Source organism: Schistocerca gregaria, chromosome 3 (assembly GCF_023897955.1).
Source record: "Schistocerca gregaria isolate iqSchGreg1 chromosome 3, iqSchGreg1.2, whole genome shotgun sequence".
Classification (NCBI taxonomy): domain Eukaryota; kingdom Metazoa; phylum Arthropoda; class Insecta; order Orthoptera; family Acrididae; genus Schistocerca; species Schistocerca gregaria.
Genome location: NC_064922.1, coordinates 882,509,982 through 882,524,628, shown reverse-complemented (window position 1 = coordinate 882,524,628; position 14,647 = coordinate 882,509,982).

Below are 14,647 nucleotides of genomic sequence, written 5' to 3'. Positions count from 1 at the left end.
TGTGAATTTGTTCTTTGGTTTCGGGCAAGGATCGAGGTAGATAACATGTGGCATAACATGTGGCCAGGCAGTGTTATATGAAGTGACGAGGCGCACTTTACATTACAGGGTGCAGTGAAAACACGGAACTACCGAACTTGGAATACTGGTAAGCCACGTGCTGTGCACGAAGAGCCGTTGCACTCGCCGTGTGTGTTTGTGTGGTGTGCATTTGCAAGCCCCTTCATTCTCGGTCCGTTCTCCTTTGAGGAGGACACACCCAGAGGGCCTGACTGATGTACCGTGACGTTTTCATGTTATCGAGACCTCCTTGGACAGCATGTAATTACTGTTTTGGAAGTGCACAACTGTGTAGAAGCCACTATTTTCATGCAAGATGGGGCAGCACCTCAAGTTGCTCACTCAGTGAAAGATCTGCATAAGGCAATATTCCACTAACGTATTATCTTCGGAGGTCACCCAGATGCGTGGCCTGCAATATCACATGATCTGAAACCACGTGACTTTTGTCTCTGGACCTATCCAAAAGGATCCGTTTATCAGGGACGCGTTCCATCTCTACCCGATCAGAAAGCCTGTCCACAGGAAAACGTTGCTCTGAGTCTACCAGAAGTGCTGCCAGAAAATGCTGATTACGTCGTTTTATGGATTCCTAATCTCATCGACATCTCCAGTGCTCACAGTGAACAAACTGTATAAGCAGCGGTTAATAACAAAATCAACGTTAAGCCTTTCTCACATATTTAACCTTTTCTGCCTATGTCCCATCCCTTACGCATTACATACGGAAAGACTTACATACGTCTTTCTTACACTCACAGCGCTAGATTTACATGTTGTTGTGGTCTTCAGTCCTGAGACTGGTTTGATGCAGCTCTCCATGCTACTCTATCCTGTGCAAGCTTCTTCATCTCCCAGTACCTACTGCAACCTACATCCTTCTGAATCTGCTTAGTGTACTCATCTCTCGGTCTCCCTCTACGATTTTTACCCTCCACACTGCCCTCCAATGCTAAATTTGTGATCCCTTGATGCCTCAAAACATGTCCTACCAACCGATCCCTTCTTCTAGTCAAGTTGTGCCACAAACTTCTCTTCTCCCCAATCCTATTCAATACCTCCTCATTAGTTACGTGATCTATCCACCTTATCTTCAGTATTCTTCTGTAGCACCACATTTCGAAAGCTTCTATTCTCTTCTTGTCCAAACTAGTTATCGTCCATGTTTCACTTCCATACATGGCTACACTCCAAACAAATATTTTCAGAAATGACTTCCTGACACTTAAATCTATATTCGATGTTAACAAATTTCTCTTCTTCAGAAACGCTTTCCTGCCATTGCCAGTCTACATTTTATATCCTCTCTACTTCGACCATCATCAGTTATTTTACTTCCTAAATAGCAAAACTCCTTTACTACTTTAAGTGTCTCATTTCCTAATCTAATTCCCTCAGCATCACCCGATTTAATTGGACTACATTCCATTATCCTCGTTTTGCTTTTGTTGATGTTCATCTTATATCCTCCTTTCAAGACACTGTCCATTCCGTTCAACTGCTCTTCCAAGTCCTTTGCCGTCTCTGACAGAATTACAATGTCATCGGCGAACCTCAAAGTTTTTACTTCGTCTCCATGAATTTTAATACCTACTCCAAATTTTTCTTTTGTTTCCTTTACTGCTTGCTCAATATACAGATTGAATAACATCGGGGAGAGGCTACAACCGTCTCACTCCTTTCCCAACCACTGCTTCCCTTTCATGCCCCTCGACTCTTATGACTGCCATCTGGTTTCTGTACAAATTGTAAATAGCCTTTCGCTCCCTGTATTTTACCCCTGCCACCTTTAGAATTTGAAAAAGAGTATTCCAGTCAACATTGTCAAAAGCTTTCTCTAAGTCTACAAATGCTAGAAACGTAGGTTTACCTTTTCTTAATCTTTCTCCGAAGATAAGTCGTAAGGTCAGTATTGCCTCACGTGTTCCAACATTTAGATTTACATATGTAGATTTACATATGGAGGCCAAAATTGGAACTACAGGTTTATCAAAAAGACTCATCTGATTTACAAAAAATTATAACTATTATGTTATTTGACATATTGGAAAGAACAACTCTCGAGTTTCATATACTTCCCGCTAGGTAGCAACGGTGTGCGCCCACTTCATTTCTAGTAAATATGGTGAGGCGACAACAGAAAGCATTTTGTGTACGTTTTGCGGCAGTGCGGATCAGTGATAACCGTTCAGCGTGACTTTCCTACTAGGTAGGGTGTGGCTTCGCCTAAAGCACAGAGCGTTAGACGGTGGCATGAACAGTTCCGAGAAGCAGGTTGTTTGTGTAAGAGCAAATCTCCGGGCCGTCCCCGAGTGTCTGTCACAGACGTTGAAGGCATCCGCCTTAGTTTCACAAGGAGTCCGCAGAAATCCGTTCGCAGTGCAACTCGACAGCGCAACATGCCACCGATGTCCATCCGCGAGTGTTGCGTCGACTTTTACACAAGAAACCGTACAAAAGTCAGCTACTACAAGCTCTTCGTGAAGGTGTCAAGCAACAACATGTCGAATTCTGTAATTCCGTTCTTGGTAAGATGGAGGATGACGATTTCATTCCAAGCTTAGTATTAAGTCACGAGGCAACATTCCATTTAAATGGAAAGGTGAAACGTCGTAATGTGAGAATATGGGGTACGGAACAACGATATGAAGTTGTACAACATGAGAGGGACTCCAAAAATTAATGTGTTTTGTGCAGTTTCACAGGAAAATGTGTATGGCCCACTTTTCTTTGTCGAGAATACTGTTGCAGGAAGCAGAAACCTCGATATGCTTGAGAACTTTATTTTCCCACAGTTGGAGACTGATTCGAACGACAGCCACAGCGGCTACTGAAAGCGCGGGAATTTTTAAATCAAAGGATTGCTGAACGATGGCTCGGTCGCACTGGTCGAAATGATTCACCCTTATATTACTGACCTCCAAGGTCACCGGACATAATTGTATGTGATTATTTCTTTTTTTTGGGGGGGGGGGGATTATAAAAGACTCTGTCATGTATCTCCATTACCAACAACAATGAAAGAACAGACATAGCAAAGCATTAGCTGTGGAAGCTGTAACTCAAGACATGCTCGGTGCAATGTGGGAAAAATTTGAATACCGCATTGACATATGTCGTGCATCTCAATGGGGGGCGTGTTGAACAATTAGGAAAAGGCGTGAACGTTTTGACTTTCATGTTCATCAAAAAACAAAATTTATTGTACATGTTTATTATGGCTAAAATGGCTATGAGCACTACGGGGCTTAACAGCTGTGGTCATCAGTCCCCTAGAACTTAGAAATACTTAAACCTAACTAACCTAAGGACATCACACAACACCCAGTCATCACGAGGCAGAGAAAATCCCTGATCCCGCCGGGAATCATGTTTATTAGTTTCGGAAATAAAGACGTGCCACAGCGGATGATTCCTTTAGCTACACCCTGTACTTTTCTTTCAGCGGAAATTGATTCCATATTGACACATTTGATTATCTACTACGTTTCGCTGCCAAACGATAATTACAGCCCACACTGGATCACTGTGAGTAGCTGCGCGTCAATTGTAAAGGCAAATCAAAAAGCCTTTGCCTGTACTTTTATTAGCCAAATCTACACCCAATTCTACATATCTTACACTATTTTTCTACATAGTTCCCATACCGGCTCACACATTTGTATCAGCACTAAATTTGAGATGCCCGTGAAGTAGAATTCATCCGGCTCACTATGAAACCACTCATGGACTGCTGTCTTGGCTTCATCATTACTTGTGAATCGCTGTCCTTCCAGGAACTTCTTCAGCGATCCAAAAACGAGGCAATCACAAACTTCCAGGTAAGGACTGTATGATGGGTGGTCCAGAAGCTCCCGGTGAAAGGCCCGGAGCTTTTCGGCAGTTCTGATTGGCTCGTTTGGTCTCATATTGTCGTGGGGAAGATCACGTTGTCCACATTGAGAATCCCTCAGCGCATTCGTCTGATGGTAGCCTCAGACGTGACAGTATGGAACAGTAACTGTCGTCATAGGTGGTGTCACCTTGTAGCATGAAATCGAGCAGGAGCTGTCCATAGCTATCCCAGAAGGCCGTTAACATCACTTTCCTAACAGATGGCGCTGAACGTTTTTATTATTATTATTATTATTATTATTATTATTATTATTTTACAGATGAACTCGGATGTTTCCACTCCATGCTCTGCCGCTAGGATTCCGGCGTGAAACGCAGTATCCACGTTTTATCGCCAGTAACAATGCGGTCCAGGAAATCTTAACTCTCCTTGGAGTACCATTCCAGATGATTCAGTGGAGACATCATTCGCTTGCCTTTCATCATGTCAACCAATTTTTTAGGTTGTATCTGTGAACGATACCATAAGCACTCCCACACGATATGCCAAGCCTCCGAGAAACAAGCGTGATCTGCACACGCCAATCTGCTTTCGCCATTGTATCCTCAGGGGAAACGTCACCTTCCCGATCGCTCGTTGTAATGCAGGATATCACGGCGTTTGTCGAACTTACAAGACCACCACTTCGCAGTTCTCAAAGCGAGACAGTTTTCCCCACATGTGGGCTGCATATATCTCGATGGGCAAGGCAAATCAGCCCCCAAAGAAGAGTATTTAATTAACGGAGAAACTTCCTTGCGTTGTCTCTTGTCCCATAAAAAACGAATCATGCTTCGTTGCTCTAAGCACAACCTCCACTTTTAACAACTGATAGCAGAGCCGTGCGGCGGAGCTATCGGCAGATAATGGCGGCACGAACCAAGAAATGCCTAACGCTGCGAATGGATATGTTGACTTAGCCTTTACCGCCGTAATGTGGAAAAAAAAAGAAGCAAAGACTTTCTAATTTGTTTTCGTATAACCATCCGGAATATCTGGAACACGCCACAGTATCTATCTGCACAATAGTTCAAAACACAGACCTTTGTGTTAGACTGAGTCGTCCAGGGTGATAAATGCAAAAATTATTTGTTTGCTGTAAAACAACTCGTTAATTTTAACAAATACTCTCTGCTTCTTACGTCTATATTTCGTAAATAAACTAACGCCACACATGCTTGCAAGTCAATGTCGATAATACACTGAAAGAAAAAAGTTGCAAAACCAAAAAGTAATTAATGTATGGCAATCAAATTTTGGGAATACATTTGTCTACATAACATATTTAAGCGATTAATATTGCAAGTCACAGATTAATGTAAGCGCGAGATCAGATTTTGCAAATTTGAAGGGCTTGTACGTTAATAACCTGTGTAACCGCCAGAAGTTTGAATGCATGGTGCTGTACAAGTGACGGATTTCAGTTAGTGGGATGGAGTTCTATACCCATTGCACTTGGTCAGTCAACACAGAGACGTTTAATACCGTGCGTGCATACCGCAGGAGGTGTAGTCTGATGATGTCCCATATGTGCTCGATTGGAGACAGATATGGTCACAGAGCGGACGAAGGCAATATATCGACTCACTGTAGAGCATGTTGGGCTATAAAAGCGGTATGTCGGCGAGCGTTATGTTATTGGAAAACAAACCCTGGATTGCTGTTCAAGAACGGCATCACAACAGGTCGAATCACCAGACTGATGGATAATTTTGCAGTCAGGGTGGGTGGTATAACCACGATAGTGTTCCTGCTGTCACATATAGGTCCAGTGTCCAGCACACAGACAAGTTGGCCGTAGGCCCTCCACTGGCCTTCTTCCAACCAACACACGACAATCACTGGCACCAAGGTAGAACCAGCTTTCATCAGAAAACACAATTGAACTCCAACTTTCCTTCCAATGAGCACTCGCTTGGCTCCACTGAAGTCACAAAGGACTGCGGTTTGGAGTCAGTGGATTGCTACTACAGGGCCTTCTTCTAACCAACACACGACAATCACTGGCACCAAGGTAGAACCAGCTTTCATCAGAAAACACAATTGACCTCCATCTTTCCTTCCAATGAGCACTCGCTTGGCTCCACTGAAGTCACAAAGGACTGCGGTTTGGAGTCAGTGGATTGCTACTACAGGGCCTTCTTCTAACCAACACACGACAATCACTGGCACCAAGGTAGAACCAGCTTTCATCAGAAAACACAATTGACCTCCATCTTTCCTTCCAATGAGCACTCGCTTGGCTCCACTGAAGTCACAAAGGACTGCGGTTTGGAGTCAGTGGATTGCTACTACAGGGCCTTCTTCTAACCAACACACGACAATCACTGGCACCAAGGTACAACCAGCTTTCATCAGAAAACACAATTGACCTCCATCTTTCCTTCCAATGAGCACTCGCTTGGCTCCACTGAAGTCACAAAAGACTGGGGTTTGGAGTCAGTGGATTGCTACTACAGGGCCTTCTTCTAACCAACACACGACAATCACTGGCACCAAGGTACAACCAGCTTTCATCAGAAAACACAATTGACCTCCATCTTTCCTTCCAATGAGCACTCGCTTGGCTCCACTGAAGTCGCAAGAGGCTGCGGTTTGGGGTCAGTGGATTGCTACTACAGGGCCTTCTTCTAACCAACACACGACAATCACTGGCACCAAGGTAGAACCAGCTTTCATCAGAAAACACAATTGGCCTCCATCTTTCCTTCCAATGAGCACTCGCTTGGCTCCACTGAAGTCGCAAGAGGCTGCGGTTTGGGGTCAGTGATTGCTACTACAGGGCCTTCTTCTAACCAACACACGACAATCACTGGCACCAAGGTAGAACCAGCTTTCATCAGAAAACACAATTGACCTCCATCTTTCCTTCCAATGAGCACCCGCTTGGCTCCACTGAAGTCACAAAAGACTGGGGTTTGGAGTCAGTGGATTGCTACTACAGGGCCTTCTTCTAACCAACACACGACAATCACTGGCACCAAGGTACAACCAGCTTTCATCAGAAAACACAATTGACCTCCATCTTTCCTTCCAATGAGCACTCGCTTGGCTCCACTGAAGTCGCAAGAGGCTGCGGTTTGGGGTCAGTGGATTGCTACTACAGGGCCTTCTTCTAACCAACACACGACAATCACTGGCACCAAGGTAGAACCAGCTTTCATCAGAAAACACAATTGGCCTCCATCTTTCCTTCCAATGAGCACTCGCTTGGCTCCACTGAAGTCACAAAGGACTGCGGTTTGGAGTCAGTGGATTGCTACTACAGGGCCTTCTTCTAACCAACACACGACAATCACTGGCACCAAGGTAGAACCAGCTTTCATCAGAAAACACAATTGACCTCCATCTTTCCTTCCAATGAGCACTCGCTTGGCTCCACTGAAGTCACAAAAGACTGCGGTTTGGAGTCAGTGGATTGCTACTACAGGGCCTTCTTCTAACCAACACACGACACTCACTGGCACCAAGGTACAACCAGCTTTCATCAGAAAACACAATTGACCTCCATCTTTCCTTCCAATGAGCACTCGCTTGGCTCCACTGAAGTCACAAAAGACTGGGGTTTGGAGTCAGTGGATTGCTACTACAGGGCCTTCTTCTAACCAACACACGACAATCACTGGCACCAAGGTACAACCAGCTTTCATCAGAAAACACAATTGGCCTCCATCTTTCCTTCCAATGAGCACTCGCTTGGCTCCACTGAAGTCGCAAGAGGCTGCGGTTTGGGCTCAGTGGATTGCTACTACAGGGCCTTCTTCTAACCAACACACGACAATCACTGGCACCAAGGTACAACCAGCTTTCATCAGAAAACACAATTGGCCTCCATCTTTCCTTCCAATGAGCACTCGCTTGGCTCCACTGAAGTCGCAAGAGGCTGCGGTTTGGGGTCAGTGGATTGCTACTACAGGGCCTTCTTCTAACCAACACACGACAATCACTGGCACCAAGGTAGAACCAGCTTTCATCAGAAAACACAATTGGCCTCCATCTTTCCTTCCAATGAGCACTCGCTTGGCTCCACTGAAGTCGCAAGAGGCTGCGGTTTGGGGTCAGTGGATTGCTACTACAGGGCCTTCTTCTAACCAACACACGACAATCACTGGCACCAAGGTAGAACCAGCTTTCATCAGAAAACACAATTGACCTCCATCTTTCCTTCCAATGAGCACTCGCTTGGCTCCACTGAAGTCGCAAGAGGCTGCGGTTTGGGCTCAGTGGATTGCTACTACAGGGCCTTCTTCTAACCAACACACGACAATCACTGGCACCAAGGTAGAACCAGCTTTCATCAGAAAACACAATTGGCCTCCATCTTTCCTTCCAATGAGCACTCGCTTGGCTCCACTGAAGTCGCAAGAGGCTGCGGTTTGGGGTCAGTGGATTGCTACTACAGGGCCTTCTTCTAACCAACACACGACAATCACTGGCACCAAGGTAGAACCAGCTTTCATCAGAAAACACAATTGGCCTCCATCTTTCCTTCCAATGAGCACTCGCTTGGCTCCACTGAAGTCACAAAGGACTGCGGTTTGGAGTCAGTGGATTGCTACTACAGGGCCTTCTTCTAACCAACACACGACAATCACTGGCACCAAGGTAGAACCAGCTTTCATCAGAAAACACAATTGACCTCCATCTTTCCTTCCAATGAGCACTCGCTTGGCTCCACTGAAGTCACAAAAGACTGCGGTTTGGAGTCAGTGGATTGCTACTACAGGGCCTTCTTCTAACCAACACACGACACTCACTGGCACCAAGGTACAACCAGCTTTCATCAGAAAACACAATTGACCTCCATCTTTCCTTCCAATGAGCACTCGCTTGGCTCCACTGAAGTCACAAAAGACTGGGGTTTGGAGTCAGTGGATTGCTACTACAGGGCCTTCTTCTAACCAACACACGACAATCACTGGCACCAAGGTACAACCAGCTTTCATCAGAAAACACAATTGGCCTCCATCTTTCCTTCCAATGAGCACTCGCTTGGCTCCACTGAAGTCGCAAGAGGCTGCGGTTTGGGGTCAGTGGATTGCTACTACAGGGCCTTCTTCTAACCAACACACGACAATCACTGGCACCAAGGTAGAACCAGCTTTCATCAGAAAACACAATTGGCCTCCATCTTTCCTTCCAATGAGCACTCGCTTGGCTCCACTGAAGTCGCAAGAGGCTGCGGTTTGGGGTCAGTGGATTGCTACTACAGGGCCTTCTTCTAACCAACACACGACAATCACTGGCACCAAGGTAGAACCAGCTTTCATCAGAAAACACAATTGGCCTCCATCTTTCCTTCCAATGAGCACTCGCTTGGCTCCACTGAAGTCGCAAGAGGCTGCGGTTTGGGGTCAGTGGATTGCTACTACAGGGCCTTCTTCTAACCAACACACGACAATCACTGGCACCAAGGTAGAACCAGCTTTCATCAGAAAACACAATTGACCTCCATCTTTCCTTCCAATGAGCACTCGCTTGGCTCCACTGAAGTCGCAAGACGCTGCGGTTTGGGCTCAGTGGATTGCTACTACAGGGCCTTCTTCTAACCAACACACGACAATCACTGGCACCAAGGTAGAACCAGCTTTCATCAGAAAACACAATTGGCCTCCATCTTTCCTTCCAATGAGCACTCGCTTGGCTCCACTGAAGTCGCAAGAGGCTGCGGTTTGGGGTCAGTGGATTGCTACTACAGGGCCTTCTTCTAACCAACACACGACAATCACTGGCACCAAGGTAGAACCAGCTTTCATCAGAAAACACAATTGGCCTCCATCTTTCCTTCCAATGAGCACTCGCTTGGCTCCACTGAAGTCACAAAAGACTGCGGTTTGGAGTCAGTGGATTGCTACTACAGGGCCTTCTTCTAACCAACACACGACACTCACTGGCACCAAGGTACAACCAGCTTTCATCAGAAAACACAATTGACCTCCATCTTTCCTTCCAATGAGCACTCGCTTGGCTCCACCGAAGTCACAAAAGACTGGGGTTTGGAGTCAGTGGATTGCTACTACAGGGCCTTCTTCTAACCAACACACGACAATCACTGGCACCAAGGTACAACCAGCTTTCATCAGAAAACACAATTGACCTCCATCTTTCCTTCCAATGAGCACTCGCTTGGCTCCACTGAAGTCGCAAGAGGCTGCGGTTTGGGGTCAGTGGATTGCTACTACAGGGCCTTCTTCTAACCAACACACGACAATCACTGGCACCAAGGTAGAACCAGCTTTCATCAGAAAACACAATTGGCCTCCATCTTTCCTTCCAATGAGCACTCGCTTGGCTCCACTGAAGTCGCAAGAGGCTGCGGTTTGGGGTCAGTGGATTGCTACTACAGGGCCTTCTTCTAACCAACACACGACAATCACTGGCACCAAGGTAGAACCAGCTTTCATCAGAAAACACAATTGGCCTCCATCTTTCCTTCCAATGAGCACTCGCTTGGCTCCACTGAAGTCGCAAGAGGCTGCGGTTTGGGGTCAGTGGATTGTTACTACAGGGCCTTCTTCTAACCAACACACGACAATCACTGGCACCAAGGTAGAACCAGCTTTCATCAGAAAACACAATTGGCCTCCATCTTTCCTTCCAATGAGCACTCGCTTGGCTCCACTGAAGTCGCAAGAGGCTGCGGTTTGGGGTCAGTGGATTGCTACTACAGGGCCTTCTTCTAACCAACACACGACAATCACTGGCACCAAGGTAGAACCAGATTTCATCAGAAAACACAATTGACCTCCATCTTTCCTTCCAATGAGCACTCGCTTGGCTCCACTGAAGTCGCAAGAGGCTGCGGTTTGGGGTCAGTGGATTGCTACTACAGGGCCTTCTTCTAACCAACACACGACAATCACTGGCACCAAGGTAGAACCAGCTTTCATCAGAAAACACAATTGGCCTCCATCTTTCCTTCCAATGAGCACTCGCTTGGCTCCACTGAAGTCGCAAGAGGCTGCGGTTTGGGGTCAGTGGATTGCTACTACAGGGCCTTCTTCTAACCAACACACGACAATCACTGGCACCAAGGTAGAACCAGCTTTCATCAGAAAACACAATTGGCCTCCATCTTTCCTTCTAATGAGCACTCGCTTGGCTCCACTGAAGTCGCAAGAGGCTGCGGTTTGGGGTCAGTGGATTGCTACTACAGGGCCTTCTTCTAACCAACACACGACAATCACTGGCACCAAGGTACAACCAGCTTTCATCAGAAAACACAATTGACCTCCATCTTTCCTTCCAATGAGCACTCGCTTGGCTCCACTGAAGTCGCAAGAGGCTGCGGTTTGGGGTCAGTGACTGCTACTACAGGGCCTTCTTCTAACCAACACACGACAATCACTGGCACCAAGGTAGAACCAGCTTTCATCAGAAAACACAATTGACGTCCATCTTTCCTTCCAATGAGCACTCGCTTGGCTCCACTGAAGTCGCAAGAGGCTGCGGTTTGGGGTCAGTGGATTGCTACTACAGGGCCTTCTTCTAACCAACACACGACAATCACTGGCACCAAGGTAGAACCAGCTTTCATCAGAAAACAAAATTGGCCTCCATCTTTCCTTCCAATGAGCACTCGCTTGGCTCCACTGAAGTCGCAAGAGGCTGCGGTTTGGGGTCAGTGGATTGCTACTACAGGGCCTTCTTCTAACCAACACACGACAATCACTGGCATCAAGGTAGAACCAGCTTTCATCAGAAAACACAATTGGCCTCCATCTTTCCTTCCAATGAGCACTCGCTTGGCTCCACTGAAGTCGCAAGAGGCTGCGGTTTGGGGTCAGTGGATTGCTACTACAGGGCCTTCTTCTAACCAACACACGACAATCACTGGCACCAAGGTAGAACCAGCTTTCATCAGAAAACACAATTGACCTCCATCTTTCCTTCCAATGAGCACTCGCTTGGCTCCACTGAAGTCGCAAGAGGCTGCGGTTTGGGCTCAGTGGATTGCTACTACAGGGCCTTCTTCTAACCAACACACGACAATCACTGGCACCAAGGTAGAACCAGCTTTCATCAGAAAACACAATTGACCTCCATCTTTCCTTCCAATGAGCACTCGCTTGGCTCCACTGAAGTCGCAAGAGGCTGCGGTTTGGGGTCAGTGGATTGCTACTACAGGGCCTTCTTCTAACCAACACACGACAATCACTGGCACCAAGGTAGAACCAGCTTTCATCAGAAAACACAATTGACCTCCATCTTTCCTTCCAATGAGCACTCACTTGGCTCCACTGAAGTCGCAAGAGGCTGCGGTTTGGGGTCAGTGGATTGCTACTACAGGGCCTTCTTCTAACCAACACACGACAATCACTGGCACCAAGGTAGAACCAGCTTTCATCAGAAAACACAATTGGCCTCCATCTTTCCTTCCAATGAGCACTCGCTTGGCTCCACTGAAGTCGCAAGAGGCTGCGGTTTGGGGTCAGTGGATTGCTACTACAGGGCTTTCTTCTAACCAACACACAACAATCACTGGCACCAAGGTAGAACCAGCTTTCATCAGAAAACACAATTGGCCTCCATCTTTCCTTCCAATGAGCACTCGCTTGGCTCCACTGAAGTCGCAAGAGGCTGCGGTTTGGGCTCAGTGGATTGCTACTACAGGGCCTTCTTCTAACCAACACACGACAAACACTGGCACCAAGGTAGAACCAGCTTTCATCAGAAAACACAATTGACCTCCATCTTTCCTTCCAATGAGCACTCGCTTGGCTCCACTGTAGTCTCAAGAGGCTGCGGTTTGGGGTCAGTGGATTGCTACTACAGGGCCTTCTTCTAACCAACACACGACAATCACTGGCACCAAGGTACAACCAGCTTTCATCAGAAAACACAATTGACCTCCATCTTTCCTTCCAATGAGCACTCGCTTGGCTCCACTGAAGTCGCAAGAGGCTGCGGTTTGGGGTCAGTGGATTGCTACTACAGGGCCTTCTTCTAACCAACACACGACAATCACTGGCACCAAGGTAGAACCAGCTTTCATCAAAAAACACAATTGACCTCCATCTTTCCTTCCAATGAGCACTCGCTTGGCTCCACTGAAGTCGCAAGAGGCTGCGGTTTGGGGTCAGTGATTGCTACTACAGGGCCTTCTTCTAACCAACACACGACAATCACTGGCACCAAGGTAGAACCAGCTTTCATCAGAAAACACAATTGACGTCCATCTTTCCTTCCAATGAGCACTCGCTTGGCTCCACTGAAGTCGCAAGAGGCTGCGGTTTGGGGTCAGTGGATTGCTACTACAGGGCCTTCTTCTAACCAACACACGACAATCACTGGCACCAAGGTAGAACCAGCTTTCATCAGAAAACACAATTGGCCTCCATCTTTCCTTCCAATGAGCACTCGCTTGGCTCCACTGAAGTCGCAAGAGGCTGCGGTTTGGGGTCAGTGGATTGCTACTACAGGGCCTTCTTCTAACCAACACACGACAATCACTGGCACCAAGGTAGAACCAGCTTTCATCAGAAAACACAATTGACCTCCATCTTTCCTTCCAATGAGCACACGCTTGGCTCCACTGAAGTCGCAAGAGGCTGCGGTTTGGGCTCAGTGGATTGCTACTACAGGGCCTTCTTCTAACCAACACACGACAATCACTGGCACCAAGGTAGAACCAGCTTTCATCAGAAAACACAATTGACCTCCATCTTTCCTTCCAATGAGCACTCGCTTGTCTCCACTGAAGTCGCAAGAGGCTGCGGTTTGGGCTCAGTGGATTGCTACTACAGGGCCTTCTTCTAACCAACACACGACAATCACTGGCACCAAGGTAGAACCAGCTTTCATCAGAAAACACAATTGGCCTCCATCTTTCCTTCCAATGAGCACTCGCTTGGCTCCACTGAAGTCGCAAGAGGCTGCGGTTTGGGGTCAGTGGATTGCTACTACAGAGCCTTCTTCTAACCAACACACGACAATCACTGGCACCAAGGTAGAACCAGCTTTCATCAGAAAACACAATTGACCTCCATCTTTCCTTCCAATGAGCACTCGCTTGGCTCCACTGTAGTCTCAAGAGGCTGCGGTTTGGGGTCAGTGGATTGCTACTACAGGGCCTTCTTCTAACCAACACACGACAATCACTGGCACCAAGGTACAAACAGCTTTCATCAGAAAACACAATTGACCTCCATCTTTCCTTCCAATGAGCACTCGCTTGGCTCCACTGAAGTCGCAAGAGGCTGCGGTTTGGGGTCAGTGGATTGCTACTACAGGGCCTTCTTCTAACCAACACACGACAATCACTGGCACCAAGGTAGAACCAGCTTTCATCAGAAAACACAATTGGCCTCCATCTTTCCTTCCAATGAGCACTCGCTTGGCTCCACTGAAGTCGCAAGAGGCTGCGGTTTGGGGTCAGTGATTGCTACTACAGGGCCTTCTTCTAACCAACACACGACAATCACTGGCACCAAGGTAGAACCAGCTTTCATCAGAAAACACAATTGACGTCCATCTTTCCTTCCAATGAGCACTCGCTTGGCTCCACTGAAGTCGCAAGAGGCTGCGGTTTGGGGTCAGTGGATTGCTACTACAGGGCCTTCTTCTAACCAACACACGACAATCACTGGCACCAAGGTAGAACCAGCTTTCATCAGAAAACACAATTGGCCTCCATCTTTCCTTCCAATGAGCACTCGCTTGACTCCACTGAAGTCGCAAGAGGCTGCGGTTTGGGGTCAGTGGATTGCTACT